Source organism: Taudactylus pleione, unplaced genomic scaffold (genome assembly GCF_031769625.1).
Source record: "Taudactylus pleione unplaced genomic scaffold, aTauple2 ptg001329l, whole genome shotgun sequence".
In the NCBI taxonomy this organism is placed as follows: Eukaryota; Metazoa; Chordata; class Amphibia; order Anura; family Myobatrachidae; genus Taudactylus; species Taudactylus pleione.
Genome location: NW_028285729.1, coordinates 1,341,486 through 1,360,058, shown reverse-complemented (window position 1 = coordinate 1,360,058; position 18,573 = coordinate 1,341,486). Strand labels below are relative to the sequence as shown.

General features: G+C 58.6%; 1 pseudogene; it reads right to left on the bottom strand.

Annotated features, from left to right (window-relative positions):
* LOC148443153 (zinc finger CCCH-type antiviral protein 1-like) overlaps positions 1 to 16,314 on the bottom strand; it is a 73,586-nt pseudogene extending 57,272 nt beyond the window's left edge.
* Between the last annotated feature and the right edge of the window lie 2,259 nt (positions 16,315 to 18,573).

Genomic DNA, 18,573 nt, shown 5'->3' with positions numbered 1-18,573 from the left:
AGTACCCACCTCCTGCCCCCTCTGTGTATAGCAGTGCTGCCAGTACCCACCTCCTGCCCCCTCTCTGTGTACAGCAGTGCTGTCAGTACCCACCTCCTGCCCCCTCTCTGTGTATAGCAGTGCTGCCAGTACCCACCTCCTCCCCCTCTCTGTGTATAGCAGTGCTGCCAGTACCCACCTCCTGCCCCCTCTCTGTGTATAGCAGTGCTGCCAGTACCTACCTCCTGCTCCCTCTCTGTGTATAGCAGGGCTGCCAGTACCCACCTCCTGCCCCCTCTCTGTGTATAGCAGTGCTGCCAGTACCCACCTCCTGCCCCTCTCTGTGTATAGCAGTGCTGCCAGTACTCACCTCCTGCCCCCTCTCTGTGTATAGCAGTGCTGCCAGTACCCACCTCCTTTCCTCTCTGTGTATAGCAGTGCTGCCAGTACCCACCTCCTGCCCCCTCTCTGTTTATAGCAGTGCTGTCAGTACTCACCTCCTGCCCCCTCTCTGTGTATAGCAGTGCTGCCAGTACCCACCTCCTGCCCCCTTTCTGTGTATAGCAGTGCTGCCAGTACCCACCTCCTGCCCCCTCTCTGTATATAGCAGTGCTACCAGTACTCACCTCCTGCCCCCTCTCTGTGTATAGCAGTGCTGCCAGTACCCACCTCCTGCCCCCTCTCTGTGTATAGCAGTGCTGCCAGTACCCACCTCCAGCCCCCTCTGTGTATAGCAGTGCTGCCAGTACCCACCTCCTGCCCCCTCTCTGTGTATAGCAGTGCTGCCAGTACCCACCTTCTGCCCCCTCTGTGTATAGCAGTGCTGCCAGTACCCACCTCCTGCCCCCTCTCTGTGTATAGCAGTGCTGCCAGTACCCACCTCCTGCCCCTCTCTGTGTATAGCAGTGCTGCCAGTACTCACCTCCTGCCCCCTCTCTGTGTATAGCAGTGCTGCCAGTACCCACCTCCTTTCCTCTCTGTGTATAGCAGTGCTGCCAGTACACACCTCCTGCCCTCTCTCTGTGTATAGCAGTGCTGCCAGTACCCACCTCCTGCCCCCTGTCTGTGTATAGCAGGGCTGCCAGTACCCACCTCCTGACCCCTTTCTGTGTATAGCAGTGCTGCCAGTACCCACCTCCTGCCCTCTCTCTGTGTATAGCAGTGCTGCCAGTACCCGCCTCCTCCCCCTCTCTGTGTATAGCAGTGCTGCCAGTACCCACCTCCTGCCTCCTCTCTGTGTATAGCAGTGCTGCCAGTACTCACCTCCTGCCCCCTCTCTGTGTAAAGCAGTGCTTCCAGTACCCACCTCCTGTCCCCTCTCTGTGTATAGCAGTGCTGCCAGTACCAAACTCCAGCCTCCTCTCTGTGTATAGCAGTGCTGCCAGAACCCACCTCCTTTCCCCTCTCTGTGTATAGCAGGGCTGCCAGTACCCACCTCCTGCCCCCTCTCTGTGTGTAGCAGTGCTGCCAGTACCCACTTCCAGCCCCTTCCCTGTGTATAGCAGTGCTGCTAGTACCCACCTCCTGCCCCCTCTTTGTGTATAGCAGTGCTGCCAGTACCCACCTCCTGCCCCCTGTCTGAGTATAGCAGTGCTGCCAGTACCCACCTCCTTTCCCTTCTCTGTGTATAGCAGGGCTGCCAGTACCCACCTCCTGCCCCCTCTCTGTGTATAGCAGTGCTGCCAGTACCCACCTCCATTCCCCTCTCTGTGTATAGCAGGGCTGCCAGTACCCACCTCCTGCCCCCTCTCTGTGTGTAGCAGTGCTGCCAGAACACACCTCCTGCCCCCTCTCTGTGTATAGCAGTGCTGCCTGTACCCACTTCCTGCCCCTTCCCTGTGTATAGCAGTGCTGCCAGTACCCACCTCCTGCCCCCTCTCTGTGTATACCAGTGCTGCCAGTACCCACCTCCTGCCCCCTCTCTGTGTATAGCAGGGCTGCCAGTACCAACCTCCTGCCCCCTCTCTGTGTATAGCAGTGCTGCCAGTACCTACCTCCTGCTCCCTCTCTGTGTATAGCAGGACTGCCAGTACCCACCTCCTGCCCCCTCTCTGTGTGTAGCAGTGCTGCCAGTACCCACCTCCTGCCCCCTCTCTGTGTATAGCAGTGCTGCCAGTACCCACTTCCTGCCCCTTCCCTGTGTATAGCAGTGCTGCCAGTACCCACCTCCTGCCCCCTCTCTGTGTATAGCAGTGCTGACACTACCCACCTCCTGCCTTCTCTGTGTATAGCAGTGCTGCCAGTACCCACCTCCTGCCCCCTCTCTGTGTATAGCAGTGCTGCCAGTACCCACCTCCTGCCGCCTCTCTTTGTATAGCAGTGCTGCCAGTACCCACCTCCTGCCCTCTCTCTGTGTATATCAGTGCTGCCAGTACCCACCTCCTGCCCCCTCTCTGTGTATAGCTGTGCTGCCAGTACCCACCTCCTCCCCCCTCTCTGTGTATAGCAGTGCTGCCAGTACCCACCTCCTCCCCCCTCTCTGTGTATAGCAGTGCTGCCAGTACCTACCTCCTGCCCCTCTCTGTGTATAGCAGTGCTGCCAGTACCCACCTCCTGCCCTCTCTGTGTATAGCAGTGCTGCCAGTACCTACCTCCTGCCCCCTCTCTGTGTATAGCAGTGCTGCCAGTACCCGCCTCCTGCCCCCTCTCTGTGTATAGCAGTGCTGCCAGTACCCACCTCCTGCCGCCTCTCTGTGTATAGCAGTGCTGCCAGTACCCACCTCCTGCCCTCTCTCTGTGTATATCAGTGCTGCCAGTACCCACCTCCTGCCCCCTCTCTGTGTATAGCTGTGCTGCCAGTACCCACCTCCTCCCCCCTATCTGTGTATAGCAGTGCTGCCAGTACCCACCTCCTCCCCCCTCTCTGTGTATAGCAGTGCTGCCAGTACCCACCTCCTGCCCCCTCTGTGAGAATAGCAGTGCTGCCAGTACCTACCTCCTGCCCCTCTCTGTGTATAGCAGTGCTGCCAGTACCCACCTCCTGCCCCCTCTGTGAGAATAGCAGTGCTGCCAGTACCTACCTCCTGCCCCTCTCTGTGTATAGCAGTGCTGCCAGTACCCGCCTCCTGCCCTCTCTGTGTATAGCAGTGCTGCCAGTACCCGCCTCCTGCCCCCTCTCTGTGTATAGCAGTGCTGCCAGTACCCGCCTCCTGCCCCCTCTGTGTATAGCAGTGCTGCCAGTACCCGCCTCCTGCCCCCTCTCTGTGTATAGCAGTGCTGCCAGTACCCGCCTCCTGCCCCCTCTCTGTGTATAGCAGTGCTCCCAGTAGCCGCCTCCTGCCCCCTCTCTGTGTATAGCAGTGCTGCCATTACCCACCTCCTGCCCCCTCTCTGTGTATAGCAGTGCTGCCAGTACCCACCTCCTGCCCCCTCTCTGTGTATAGCAGCGCTGCCAGTACTCACCTCCTGCCCCCTCTCTGTGTATAGCAGCGCTGCCAGTACCCACCTCCTGCCCCCTCTCTGTGTATAGCAGCACTGCCAGTACCCACCTCCTGCCCCCTCTCTGTGTATAGCAGCGCTGCCAGTACCCACCTCCTGCCCCCTCTCTGTGTATAGCAGCGCTGCCAGTACCCACCTCCTGCCCCCTCTCTGTGTATAGCAGCGCTGCCAGTACCCACCTCCTGCCCCCTTTCTGTGTATAGCAGTGCTGCCAGTACCCACCTCCTGCCCCCTCTCTGTGTACAGCAGTGCTGCCAGTACCTACCTCCTGCTCCCTCTCTGTGTATAGCAGGGCTGCCAGTAGCCACCTCCTGCCCCCTCTCTGCGTGTAGCAGTGCTGCCAGTACCCACCTCCTGCCCCCTCTCTGTGTATAGCAGTGCTGCCAGTACCCACTTCCTGCCTCTTCCCTGTGTATAGCAGTGTTGCCAGTACCCACCTCCTGTCCCCTCTCTGTGTATAGCAGTGCTGCCAGTACCCACCTCCTGCCCCCTCTCTGTGTATAGCAGTGCTGACACTACCCACCTCCTGCCTTCTCTGTGTATAGCAGTGCTGCCAGTACCCACCTCCTGCCCCCTCTGTGTGTATAGCAGTGCTGCCAGTACCTACCTCCTGCCCCTCTCTGTGTATAGCAGTGCTGCCAGTACCCACCTCCTGCCCCCTCTCTGTGTATAGCAGTGCTGCCAGTACCCACCTCCTGCCCCCTCTCTGTGTATAGCAGCGCTGCCAGTACCCACCTCCTGCCCCCTCTCTGTGTATAGCAGCGCTGCCAGTACCTACCTCCTGGCCCCTCTCTGTGTATAGCAGCGCTGCCAGTACCCACCTCCTGCCCCCTCTCTGTGTATAGCAGTGCTGCCATTACCCACCTCCTGCCCCCTCTCTGTGTATAGCAGTGCTGCCAGTACCCACCTCCTGCCCCCTCTCTGTGTATAGGATGCTGCCAGTCAGTACCCACCTCCTGCCCCCTCTCTGTGTATATCAGTGCTGCCAGTACTCACCTCCTGCCCCCTCTCTGTGTATAGCAGTGCTGCCAGTACCTACCTCCTGCTCCCTCTCTGTGTATAGCAGGGCTGCCAGTACCCACCTCCTGCCCCCTCTCTGTGTGTAGCAGTGCTGCCAGTACCCACCTCCTGCCCCCTCTCTGTGTATAGCAGTGCTGCCAGTACCCACTTCTTGCCCCTTCCCTGTGTATAGCAGTGTTGCCAGTACCCACCTCTTGCCCCCTCTCTGTGTATCGCAGGGCTGCCAGTCCCCACCTCCTGCCCCCTCTCTGTGTGTAGCAGTGCTGCCAGTACCCACCTCCTGCCCCCTCTCTGTGTATAGCAGTGCTGCCAGTACCCACTTCCTGCCCCTTCCCTGTGTATAGCAGTGCTGCCAGTACCCACTTCCTGCCCCTTCCCTGTGTATAGCAGTGTTGCCAGTACCCACCTCCTGCCCCCTCTCTGTGTATAGCAGTGCTGCCAGTACCCACCTCTTGCCCCCTCTCTGTGTATAGCAGTGCTGCCAGTACCCACCTCCTGCCCCCTCTCTGTGTATAGCAGGGCTGCCAGTACCCACCTCCTGCCGCCTCTCTGTGTATAGCAGTGCTGCCAGTACCCACCTCCTGCCCCCTCTCTGTGTATAGCAGTGCTGCCAGTACCCACCTCCTGCCCCCTCTCTGTGTATAGCAGCACTGCCAGTACCCACCTCCTGCCCCCTCTCTGTGTATAGCAGCGCTGCCAGTACCCACCTCCTGCCCCCTCTCTGTGTATAGCAGCGCTGCCAGTACCCACCTCCTGCCCCCTCTCTGTGTATAGCAGCGCTGCCAGTACCCACCTCCTGCCCCCTCTCTGTGTATAGCAGTGCTGCCAGTACCCACCTCCTGCCCCCTCTCTGTGTATAGCAGTGCTGCCAGTACCCACCTCCTGCCCCCTCTCTGTGTATAGGATGCTGGCAGTCAGTACCCACCTCCTGCCCCCTCTGTGTATAGCAGTGCTGCCAGTACCCACCTCCTGCCCCCTCTCTGTGTACAGCAGTGCTGCCAGTACCTACCTCCTGCTCCCTCTCTGTGTATAGCAGGGCTGCCAGTAGCCACCTCCTGCCCCCTCTCTGTGTGTAGCAGTGCTGCCAGTACCCACCTCCTGCCCCCTCTCTGTGTATAGCAGTGCTGCCAGTACCCACTTCCTGCCTCTTCCCTGTGTATAGCAGTGTTGCCAGTACCCACCTCCTGTCCCCTCTCTGTGTATAGCAGTGCTGCCAGTACCCACCTCCTGCCCCCTCTCTGTGTATAGCAGTGCTGACACTACCCACCTCCTGCCTTATCTGTGTATAGCAGTGCTGCCAGTACCCACCTCCTGCCCCCTCTCTGTGTATAGCAGTGCTGCCAGTACCCACCACCTGCCCCCTCTCTGTGTATAGCAGTGCTGCCAGTACCCACCTCCCGCCCTCTCTCTGTGTATATCAGTGCTGCCAGTACCCACCTCCTGCCCCCTCTCTGTGTATAGCAGAGCTGCCAGTACCCACCTCCTCCCCCCTCTCTGTGTATAGCAGTGCTGCCTGTACCCACCTCCTGCCCCCTCTGTGTGTATAGCAGTGCTGCCAGTACCTACCTCCTGCCCCTCTCTGTGTATAGCAGTGCTGCCAGTACCCACCTCCTGCCCTCTCTGTGTATAGCAGTTCTGCCAGTACCTACCTCCTGCCCCCTCTCTGTGTATAGCAGTGCTGCCAGTACCCGCCTCCTGCCCCCTCTCTGTGTATAGCAGTGCTGCCAGTACCCGCCTCCTGCCCCCTCTCTGTGTATAGCAGTGCTGCCAGTACCCACCTCCTGCCCCCTCTCTGTGTATAGGAGTGCTGTCAGTACCCACCTCCTGCCCCCTCTCTGTGTATTGCAGTGCTGCCAGTACCCACCTCCTTCCGCCTCTCTGTGTATAGCAGTGCTGCCAGTACCCACCTCCTGCCCCCTCTCTGTGTATAGCAGCGCTGCCAGTACCCACCTCCTGCCCCCTCTCTGTGTATAGCAGCGCTGCCAGTACCCACCTCCTGCCCCCTCTCTGTGTATAGCAGCGCTGCCAGTACCCACCTCCTGCCCCCTCTCTGTGTATAGCAGCGCTGCCAGTACCTACCTCCTGCCCCCTCTCTGTGTATAGCAGCGCTGCCAGTACCCACCTCCTGCCCCCTCTCTGTGTATAGCAGTGCTGCCATTACCCACCTCCTGCCCCCTCTCTGTGTATAGCAGTGCTGCCAGTACCCACCTCCTGCCCCCTCTCTGTGTATAAGATGCTGCCAGTCAGTACCCACCACCTGCCCCCTCTCTGTGTATATCAGTGCTGCCAGTACTCACCTCCTGCCCCCTCTCTGTGTATAGCAGTGCTGCCAGTACCTACCTCCTGCTCCCTCTCTGTGTATAGCAGGGCTGCCAGTACCCACCTCCTGCCCCCTCTCTGTGTGTAGCAGTGCTGCCAGTACCCACCTCCTGCCCCCTCTCTGTGTATAGCAGTGCTGCCAGTACCCACTTCCTGCCCCTTCCCTGTGTATAGCAGTGTTGCCAGTACCCACCTCCTGCCCCCTCTCTGTGTATAGCAGGGCTGCCAGTCCCCACCTCCTGCCCCCTCTCTGTGTGTAGCAGTGCTGCCAGTACCCACCTCCTGCCCCCACTCTGTGTATAGCAGTGCTGCCAGTACCCACTTCCTGCCCCTTCCCTGTGTATAGCAGTGCTGCCAGTACCCACCTCCTGCCCCCTCTCTGTGTATAGCAGTGCTGCCAGTACCCACCTCCTGCCCCCTCTCTGTGTATAGCAGTGCTGCCAGTACCCACCTCCTCCCCCCTCTCTGTGTATAGCAGTGCTGCCAGTACCCACCTCCTCCCCCCTCTCTGTGTATAGCAGTGCTGCCAGTACCCACTTCCTGCCTCTTCCCTGTGTATAGCAGTGTTGCCAGTACCCACCTCCTGCCCCCTCTCTGTGTATAGCAGTGCTGCCAGTACCCACCTCCTGCCCCCTCTCTGTGTATAGCAGTGCTGACACTACCCACCTCCTGCCTTCTCTGTGTATAGCAGTGCTGCCAGTACCCACCTCCTGCCCCCTCTCTGTGTATAGCAGTGCTGCCAGTACCCACCTCCTGCCCCCTCTCTGTGTATAGCAGTGCTGCCAGTACCCACCTCCCGCCCCCTCTCTGTGTATAGCAGGGCTGCCAGTACCCACCTCCTGCCGCCTCTCTGTGTATAGCAGTGCTGCCAGTACCCACCTCCTGCCCCCTCTCTGTGTATAGCAGCGCTGCCAGTACCCACCTCCTGCCCCCTCTCTGTGTATAGCAGCGCTGCCAGTACCCACCTCCTGCCCCCTCTCTGTGTATAGCAGCACTGCCAGTACCCACCTCCTGCCCCCTCTCTGTGTATAGCAGCGCTGCCAGTACCCACCTCCTGCCCCCTCTCTGTGTATAGCAGTGCTGCCAGTACCCGCCTCCTGCCCCCTCTCTGTTTATAGCAGTGCTGCCAGTACCCGCCTCCTGCCCCCTCTCTGTGTATAGCAGTGCTGCCAGTACCCACCTCCTGCCCCCTCTCTGTGTATAGGAGTGCTGTCAGTACCCACCTCCTGCCCCCTCTCTGTGTATTGCAGTGCTGCCAGTACCCACCTCCTGCCGCCTCTCTGTGTATAGCAGTGCTGCCAGTACCCACCTCCTGCCCCCTCTCTGTGTATAGCAGTGCTGCCAGTACCCACCTCCTGCCCCCTCTCTGTGTATAGCAGTGCTGCCAGTACCCACCTCCTGCCCCCTCTCTGTGTATAGCAGCGCTGCCAGTACCCACCTCCTGCCCCCTCTCTGTGTATAGCAGCGCTGCCAGTACCTACCTCCTGCCCCCTCTCTGTGTATAGCAGTGCTGCCAGTACCCACCTCCTGCCCCCTCTCTGTGTATAGCAGTGCTGCCATTACCCACCTCCTGCCCCCTCTCTGTGTATAGCAGTGCTGCCAGTACCCACCTCCTGCCCCCTCTCTGTGTATTGGATGCTGCCAGTCAGTACCCACCTCCTGCCCCCTCTCTGTGTATATCAGTGCTGCCAGTACTCACCTCCTACCCCCTCTCTGTGTATAGCAGTGCTGCCAGTACCTACCTCCTGCTCCCTCTCTGTGTATAGCAGGGCTGCCAGTACCCACCTCCTGCCCCCTCTCTGTGTGTAGCAGTGCTGCCAGTACCCACCTCCTGCCCCCTCTCTGTGTATAGCAGTGCTGCCAGTACCAACTTCCTGCCCCTTCCCTGTGTATAGCAGTGTTGCCAGTACCCACCTCTTGCCCCCTCTCTGTGTATCGCAGGGCTGCCAGTCCCCACCTTCTGCCCCCTCTCTGTGTGTAGCAGTGCTGCCAGTACCCACCTCCTGCCCCCTCTCTGTCTATAGCAGTGCTGCCAGTACCCACTTCCTGCCCCTTCCCTGTGTATAGCAGTGCTGCCAGTACCCACTTCCTGCCCCTTCCCTGTGTATAGCAGTGTTGCCAGTACCCACCTCCTCCCCCCTCTCTGTGTATAGCAGTGCTGCCAGTACCTACCTCCTGCCCCCTCTATGTGTATAGCAGTGCTGCCAGTACCCACCTCCTGCCCCCTCTCTGTGTATAGCAGGGCTGCCAGTACCCACCTCCTGCCGCCTCTCTGGGTATAGCAGTGCTGCCAGTACCCACCTCCTGCCCCCTCTCTGTGTATAGCAGTGCTGCCAGTACCCACCTCCTGCCCCCTCTCTGTGTATAGCAGCACTGCCAGTACCCACCTCCTGCCCCCTCTCTGTGTATAGCAGCGCTGCCAGTACCCACCTCCTGCCCCCTCTCTGTGTATAGCAGCGCTGCCAGTACCCACCTCCTGCCCCCTCTCTGTGTATAGCAGCGCTGCCAGTACCCACCTCCTGCCCCCTCTCTGTGTATAGCAGTGCTGCCAGTACCCACCTCCTGCCCCCTCTCTGTGTATAGCAGTGCTGCCAGTACCCACCTCCTGCCCCCTCTCTGTGTATAGGATGCTGGCAGTCAGTACCCACCTCCTGCCCCCTCTGTGTATAGCAGTGCTGCCAGTACCCACCTCCTGCCCCCTCTCTGTGTATAGCAGTGCTGCCAGTACCCACTTCCTGCCTCTTCCCTGTGTATAGCAGTGTTGCCAGTACCCACCTCCTGTCCCCTCTCTGTGTATAGCAGTGCTGCCAGTACCCACCTCCTGCCCCCTCTCTGTGTATAGCAGTGCTGACACTACCCACCTCCTGCCTTCTCTGTGTATAGCAGTGCTGCCAGTACCCACCTCCTGCCCCCTCTCTGTGTATAGCAGTGCTGCCAGTACCCACCACCTGCCCCCTCTCTGTGTATAGCAGTGCTGCCAGTACCCACCTCCCGCCCTCTCTCTGTGTATATCAGTGCTGCCAGTACCCACCTCCTGCCCCCTCTCTGTGTATAGCAGAGCTGCCAGTACCCACCTCCTCCCCCCTCTCTGTGTATAGCAGTGCTGCCTGTACCCACCTCCTGCCCCCTCTGTGTGTATAGCAGTGCTGCCAGTACCTACCTCCTGCCCCTCTCTGTGTATAGCAGTGCTGCCAGTACCCACCTCCTGCCCTCTCTGTGTATAGCAGTTCTGCCAGTACCTACCTCCTGCCCCCTCTCTGTGTATAGCAGTGCTGCCAGTACCCGCCTCCTGCCCCCTCTCTGTGTATAGCAGTGCTGCCAGTACCCGCCTCCTGCCCCCTCTCTGTGTATAGCAGTGCTGCCAGTACCCACCTCCTGCCCCCTCTCTGTGTATAGGAGTGCTGTCAGTACCCACCTCCTGCCCCCTCTCTGTGTATTGCAGTGCTGCCAGTACCCACCTCCTTCCGCCTCTCTGTGTATAGCAGTGCTGCCAGTACCCACCTCCTGCCCCCTCTCTGTGTATAGCAGTGCTGCCAGTACCCACCTCCTGCCCCCTCTCTGTGTATAGCAGTGCTGCCAGTACCCACCTCCTGCCCCCTCTCTGTGTATAGCAGCGCTGCCAGTACCCACCTCCTGCCCCCTCTCTGTGTATAGCAGCGCTGCCAGTACCTACCTCCTGCCCCCTCTCTGTGTATAGCAGCGCTGCCAGTACCCACCTCCTGCCCCCTCTCTGTGTATAGCAGTGCTGCCATTACCCACCTCCTGCCCCCTCTCTGTGTATAGCAGTGCTGCCAGTACCCACCTCCTGCCCCCTCTCTGTGTATAAGATGCTGCCAGTCAGTACCCACCTCCTGCCCCCTCTCTGTGTATATCAGTGCTGCCAGTACTCACCTCCTGCCCCCTCTCTGTGTATAGCAGTGCTGCCAGTACCTACCTCCTGCTCCCTCTCTGTGTATAGCAGGGCTGCCAGTACCCACCTCCTGCCCCCTCTCTGTGTGTAGCAGTGCTGCCAGTACCCACCTCCTGCCCCCTCTCTGTGTATAGCAGTGCTGCCAGTACCCACTTCCTGCCCCTTCCCTGTGTATAGCAGTGTTGCCAGTACCCACCTCCTGCCCCCTCTCTGTGTATAGCAGGGCTGCCAGTCCCCACCTCCTGCCCCCTCTCTGTGTGTAGCAGTGCTGCCAGTACCCACCTCCTGCCCCCACTCTGTGTATAGCAGTGCTGCCAGTACCCACTTCCTGCCCCTTCCCTGTGTATAGCAGTGCTGCCAGTACCCACCTCCTGCCCCCTCTCTGTGTATAGCAGTGCTGCCAGTACCCACCTCCTGCCCCCTCTCTGTGTATAGCAGTGCTGCCAGTACCCACCTCCTCCCCCCTCTCTGTGTATAGCAGTGCTGCCAGTACCCACCTCCTCCCCCCTCTCTGTGTATAGCAGTGCTGCCAGTACCCACCTCCTGCCCCCTCTCTGTGTATAGCAGTGCTGCCAGTACCCGCCTCCTGCCCCCTCTCTGTGTATAGCAGTGCTCCCAGTACCCGCCTCCTGCCCCCTCTCTGTGTATAGCAGTGCTGCCATTACCCACCTCCTGCCCCCTCTCTGTGTAGAGCAGTGCTGCCAGTACCCACCTCCTGCCCCCTCTCTGTGTATAGGAGTGCTGCCAGTACCCACCTCCTGCCCCCTCTCTGTGTATAGCAGGGCTGCCAGTACCCACCTCCTGCCGCCTCTCTGTGTATAGCAGTGCTGCCAGTACCCACCTCCTGCCCCCTCTCTGTGTATAGCAGTGCTGCCAGTACCCACCTCCTGCCCCCTCTCTGTGTATAGCAGCGCTGCCAGTACCCACCTCCTGCCCCCTCTCTGTGTATAGCAGCACTGCCAGTACCCACCTCCTGCCCCCTCTCTGTGTATAGCAGCGCTGCCAGTACCCACCTCCTGCCCCCTCTCTGTGTATAGCAGCGCTGCCAGTACCCACCTCCTGCCCCCTCTCTGTGTATAGCAGTGCTGCCAGTACCCACCTCCTGCCCCCTCTCTGTGTATAGCAGTGCTGCCAGTACCCACCTCCTGCCCCCTCTCTGTGTATAGGATGCTGCCAGTCAGTACCCACCTCCTGCCCCCTCTGTGTATAGCAGTGCTGCCAGTACCCACCTCCTGCCCCCTCTCTGTGTACAGCAGTGCTGCCAGTACCTACCTCCTGCTCCCTCTCTGTGTATAGCAGGGCTGCCAGTAGCCACCTCCTGCCCCCTCTCTGCGTGTAGCAGTGCTGCCAGTATCCACCTCCTGCCCCCTCTCTGTGTATAGCAGTATTGCCAGTACCCACTTCCTGCCTCTTCCCTGTGTATAGCAGTGTTGCCAGTACCCACCTCCTGTCCCCTCTCTGTGTATAGCAGTGCTGCCAGTACCCACCTCCTGCCCCCTCTCTGTGTATAGCAGTGCTGACACTACCCACCTCCTGCCTTCTCTGTGTATAGCAGTGCTGCCAGTACCCACCTCCTGCCCCCTCTCTGTGTATAGCAGTGCTGCCAGTACCCACCTCCTGCCCCCTCTCTGTGTATAGCAGTGCTGCCAGTACCCACCTCCCGCCCTCTCTCTGTGTATATCAGTGCTGCCAGTACCCACCTCCTGCCCCCTCTCTGTGTATAGCAGAGCTGCCAGTACCCACCTCCTCCCCCCTCTCTGTGTATAGCAGTGCTGCCTGTACCCACCTCCTGCCCCCTCTGTGTGTATAGCAGTGCTGCCAGTACCTACCTCCTGCCCCTCTCTGTGTATAGCAGTGCTGCCAGTACCCACCTCCTGCCCTCTCTGTGTATAGCAGTACTGCCAGTACCCACCTCCTGCCCCCTCTCTGTGTATAGCAGTGCTGCCAGTACCCGCCTCCTGCCCCCTCTCTGTGTATAGCAGTGCTGCCAGTACCCGCCTCCTGCCCCCTCTCTGTGTATAGCAGTGCTGCCAGTACCCGCCTCCTGCCCCCTCTCTGTGTATAGCAGTGCTGTCAGTACCCACCTCCTGCCGCCTCTCTGTGTATAGCAGTGCTGCCAGTACCCACCTCCTGCCCCCTCTCTGTGTATAGCAGTGCTGCCAGTACCCACCTCCTGCCCCCTCTCTGTGTATAGCAGCGCTGCCAGTACCCACCTCCTGCCCCCTCTCTGTGTATAGCAGCGCTGCCAGTACCCACCTCCTGCCCCCTCTCTGTGTATAGCAGTGCTGCCAGTACCTACCTCCTGCCCCCTCTCTGTGTATAGCAGCGCTGCCAGTACCCACCTCCTGCCCCCTCTCTGTGTATAGCAGTGCTGCCATTACCCACCTCCTGCCCCCTCTCTGTGTATAGCAGTGCTGCCAGTACCCACCTCCTGCCCCCTCTCTGTGTATAGGATGCTGCCAGTCAGTACCCACCTCCTGCCCCCTCTCTGTGTATATCAGTGCTGCCAGTACTCACCTCCTGCCCCCTCTCTGTGTATAGCAGTGCTGCCAGTACCTACCTCCTGCTCCCTCTCTGTGTATAGCAGGGCTGCCAGTACCCACCTCCTGCCCCCTCTCTGTGTGTAGCAGTGCTGCCAGTACCCACCTCCTGCCCCCTCTCTGTGTATAGCAGTGCTGCCAGTACCCACTTCCTGCCCCTTCCCTGTGTATAGCAGTGTTGCCAGTACCCACCTCTTGCCCCCTCTCTGTGTATAGCAGGGCTGCCAGTCCCCACCTCCTGCCCCCTCTCTGTGTGTAGCAGTGCTGCCAGTACCCACCTCCTGCCCCCTCTCTGTGTGTAGCAGTGCTGCCAGTACCCACTTCCTGCCCCTTCCCTGTGTATAGCAGTGCTGCCAGTACCCACTTCCTGCCCCTTCCCTGTGTATAGCAGTGTTGCCAGTACCCACCTCCTGCCCCCTCTCTGTGTATAGCAGTGCTGCCAGTACCCACCTCCTGCCCCCTCTCTGTGTATAGCAGTGCTGCCAGTACCCACCTCCTGCCCCCTCTCTGTGTATAGCAGGGCTGCCAGTACCCACCTCCTGCCGCCTCTCTGTGTATAGCAGTGCTGCCAGTACCCACCTCCTGCCCCCTCTCTGTGTATAGCAGCGCTGCCAGTACCCACCTCCTGCCCCCTCTCTGTGTATAGCAGCGCTGCCAGTACCCACCTCCTGCCCCCTCTCTGTGTATAGCAGCACTGCCAGTACCCACCTCCTGCCCCCTCTCTGTGTATAGCAGTGCTGCCAGTACCCACCTCCTGCCCCCTCTCTGTGTATAGCAGTGCTGCCAGTACCCACCTCCTGCCCCCTCTCTGTGTATAGGATGCTGGCAGTCAGTACCCACCTCCTGCCCCCTCTGTGTATAGCAGTGCTGCCAGTACCCACCTCCTGCCCCCTCTCTGTGTACAGCAGTGCTGTCAGTACCTACCTCCTGCTCCCTCTCTGTGTATAGCAGGGCTGCCAGTAGCCACCTCCTGCCCCCTCTCAGTGTGTAGCAGTGCTGCCAGTACCCACCTCCTGCCCCCTCTCTGTGTATAGCAGTGCTGCCAGTACCCACTTCCTGCCTCTTCCCTGTGTATAGCAGTGTTGCCAGTACCCACCTCCTGTCCCCTCTCTGTGTATAGCAGTGCTGCCAGTACCCACCTCCTGCCCCCTCTCTGTGTATAGCAGTGCTGACACTACCCACCTCCTGCCTTCTCTGTGTATAGCAGTGCTGCCAGTACCCACCTCCTGCCCCCTCTCTGTGTATAGCAGTGCTGCCAGTACCCACCTCCTGCCCCCTCTCTGTGTATAGCGGTGCTGCCAGTACCCACCTCCCGCCCTCTCTCTGTGTATATCAGTGCTGCCAGTACCCACCTCCTGCCCCCTCTCTGTGTATAGCAGAGCTGCCAGTACCCACCTCCTCCCCCCTCTCTGTGTATAGCAGTGCTGCCTGTACCCACCTCCTGCCCCCTCTGTGTGTATAGCAGTGCTGCCAGTACCTACCTCCTGCCCCTCTCTGTGTATAGCAGTGCTGCCAGTACCCACCTCCTGCCCTCTCTGTGTATAGCAGTTCTGCCAGTACCTACCTCCTGCCCCCTCTCTGTGTATAGCAGTGCTGCCAGTACCCGCCTCCTGCCCCCTCTCTGTGTATAGCAGTGCTGCCAGTACCCGCCTCCTGCCCCCTCTCTGTGTATAGCAGTGCTGCCAGTACCCACCTCCTGCCCCCTCTCTGTGTATAGGAGTGCTGTCAGTACCCACCTCCTGCCCCCTCTCTGTGTATTGCAGTGCTGCCAGTACCCACCTCCTGCCGCCTCTCTGTGTATAGCAGTGCTGCCAGTACCCACCTCCTGCCCCCTCTCTGTGTATAGCAGTGCTGCCAGTACCCACCTCCTGCCCCCTCTCTGTGTATAGCAGTGCTGCCAGTACCCACCTCCTGCCCCCTCTCTGTGTATAGCAGCGCTGCCAGTACCCACCTCCTGCCCCCTCTCTGTGTATAGCAGCGCTGCCAGTACCTACCTCCTGCCCCCTCTCTGTGTATAGCAGTGCTGCCATTACCCACCTCCTGCCCCCTCTCTGTGTATAGCAGTGCTGCCAGTACCCACCTCCTGCCCCCTCTCTGTGTATAGGATGCTGCCAGTCAGTACCCACCTCCTGCCCCCTCTCTGTGTATATCAGTGCTGCCAGTACTCACCTCCTGCCCCCTCTCTGTGTATAGCAGTGCTGCCAGTACCTACCTCCTGCTCCCTCTGTGTATAGCAGGGCTGCCAGTACCCACCTCCTGCCCCCTCTCTGTGTGTAGCAGTGCTGCCAGTACCCACCTCCTGCCCCCTCTCTGTGTATAGCAGTGCTGCCAGTACCCACTTCCTGCCCCTTCCCTGTGTATAGCAGTGTTGCCAGTACCCACCTCCTGCCCCCTCTCTGTGTATAGCAGGGCTGCCAGTCCCCACCTCCTGCCCCCTCTCTGTGTGTAGCAGTGCTGCCAGTACCCACCTCCTGCCCCCACTCTGTGTATAGCAGTGCTGCCAGTACCCACTTCCTGCCCCTTCCCTGTGTATAGCAGTGCTGCCAGTACCCACCTCCTGCCCCCTCTCTGTGTATAGCAGTGCTGCCAGTACCCACCTCCTGCCCCCTCTCTGTGTATAGCAGTGCTGCCAGTACCCACCTCCTCCCCCCTCTCTGTGTATAGCAGTGCTGCCAGTACCCACCTCCTCCCCCCTCTCTGTGTATAGCAGTGCTGCCAGTACCCACCTCCTGCCCCCTCTCTGTGTATAGCAGTGCTGCCAGTACCCACCTCCTGCCCCCTCTCTGTGTATAGGATGCTGCCAGTCAGTACCCACCTCTTGCTCTGCCAGCAGTTGCCCTGTAGGTAGCGCCGGCACAGGTGCAGTCTCCCGCACTCCTCCTCCTCCTCCTCCCCCTCGTTCTTCAGGTACCGGGGGCAGATCCTGATGGGGCTCTGGGCCAGGACCAGCTCTCCCACCTGGGGGAACCTCTGCGCCTCATCCTGCAGGATCAGCTCTATCTGCTCCGGGGGAAGCTCCAGCAGCTGCGTCAGTCTCTCCTTCGGCAGCCGCCCCCCGTGAGAGCACAGCAGCTTGGTCAGGAAGGCGGTGACCGTGGGGTCTGACATAGCCCTGGGGTCACCACTATCACTTACAGCTGAGGCCCTGCGATCACCTCACGTTACCTGGAGAGTGGAAACTAAGGGCCTGATTCAGACCCACTCGCGAGCGGCTGTCCGCTCGCAAGTGGGTCGATGGTCTGCACTGAGCATGCGCACGACGGAGGGAGCTCCGTCGTGCGCATGCGCCAGACACGACGAGCGAAGGACTTTCCTTCGCTCGTTGTGTCCGATCAAAGGGGGCGTGCTGTCAATGTTGATTGACAGCACGCCCCCTTTGGTGGGCGTGCCGGGGGCGTGCCTCCCTGACGGGGGCGTTCCCACGGGAACGCCTCCCGTCAGAAGCCGGCCCACTGACATCACTAGTGATGTCAGTGGGAGTGATTTTGGCTCTGATAGAGCCAAAATCACTCCGGAGCTTGCGTTTGAAAACCTCAACCGCAGGCTCCGTCTCGCAATTTCGATGGTCGCGATGGTCACGTCCATCGCGGCCATCACAATGCACGCTCGTATAGCCTGTGGGTGGTGACCCACAGCTATACGAGCGTCCAGGAGGACGCTCCATGAAAATGGAGCCCGGCCCTCATTCAGAGCGTGCGCTCTGCTCAGAGCGTACGGCTCTGAATGAGGGCCTAAGACTGGGGCTGCCCTGTGATGTCTGTTCTATGAATATCCTGGAGCCGGGGTGGATCCTCCTCCTCTGGCTGATCAGAGAATCAAAACTGAAACTGGCCCCAATTCCCAGTATATGATGGTAGATAGTCAGCTCCACAGACAACCTGCTGTCTCTTTTCTCCAAGGTGTTAGCTCCACAGACAACCTGCTGTCTCTTTTCTCCAAGGTGTCAGCTCTGCAGACAACCTGCTGTCTCTTTTCTCCAAGGTGTTAGCTCCACAGACAACCTGCTGTCTCTTTTCTCCAAGGTTTCAGCTCTGCAGACAACCTGCTGTCTCTTTTCTCCAAGGTGTTAGCTCCACAGACAACCTGCTGTCTCTTTTCTCCAAGGTGTTAGCTCCACAGACAACCTGCTGTCTCTTTTCTCCAAGGTGTTAGCTCTGCAGACAACCTGCTGTCTCCTCTCTCCACTGTGATCTGACGCAGGAAATACTGGTAGAGTGTCAGCTTTGCACACAAGCTGCTGTGTCCACAGTGATCTTGTTGGAGTTGGAGAATGCTACTGCACATACTCCATACTTAGGTTCCTACAGGGAGGCTTCAACTTCCTAACCAAGAGGGCCACCAACTGTATTGCAGGACATGCGCGACGCCATCTTGTCGCTGTGTTAAGGGGCCCATCCATTAGCAGATCTTTTTCTAACGATGAAAGACAAAAGATTTATCCCTTGATCATTCCTGGGGCTGCGGTGACAGATATCTGTCATGTACATGACAGATTTTTGCGAACGACGAACGATTTCGCACGACATCATTCTGGGAGTGGAATTTTTTTATGTTTCTATTCATTTTCATTAAAAAAATTGTTCGTTGTTCGTCGTTTACCGCTTATAAACTGACAGATATTTCTAATATCTGTCATCGATAAGCGATAATTGACCAACATGTTGGAGAGTCAAAAGACACAATTTGTCGGCCGCTGGAGTGCGCATCTGTCGTCATTCAGGGCCTATCCATTAGCAGATAAATTGAACGACTGAACGATATATCGTTCAGTCGTTCATTTTATCTGCTGATGGATAGGCCCCTTAACAGTCACAAGTTGGAGAGCGCTCTTTTAAATTTCAAATCCGGGCTTGATACCTATTCTATAAATTGTTCCTGAGTATACTTTAGCTACATTTGCAGTATCCTTTGCTGGAAAAGATGTCACAAAGTAACCACTACTGTAGTAAGTCTCAAGTTGTCAACAGGCTTTTCCTAAATTGTTAGGGAGGCCAGCTCTTTCCGGTGGTTGAACCAGTTGATTAATGCTATGTAACAGGGAAAGAAACATCTGGCGCCTCCTGTAGGTCCCGTATATTAGTAATAACTCAGTATGGCCATGTTAGGTTTATAAGTTAAAGTAGAAATATAGCGCCTGATTCAGAGCCGCACGCTATTTGCGCTCGTTCGTTCAACAAATAGGGGTGGCTATTCAAATGAACCGTTCGCTCTTTGCGGTCTGTTGACGCCTCTATGTCTGAACGAGCGAACAAAACTTGCGGTTGTAATTTTGAAAAATACGCCCCCTGGCCGCTCGCACCATACGTCATGTCCGCTATTTATTAGATTAATCGAGTACATCGACCAGCGTATGAACTGCTCGCTATT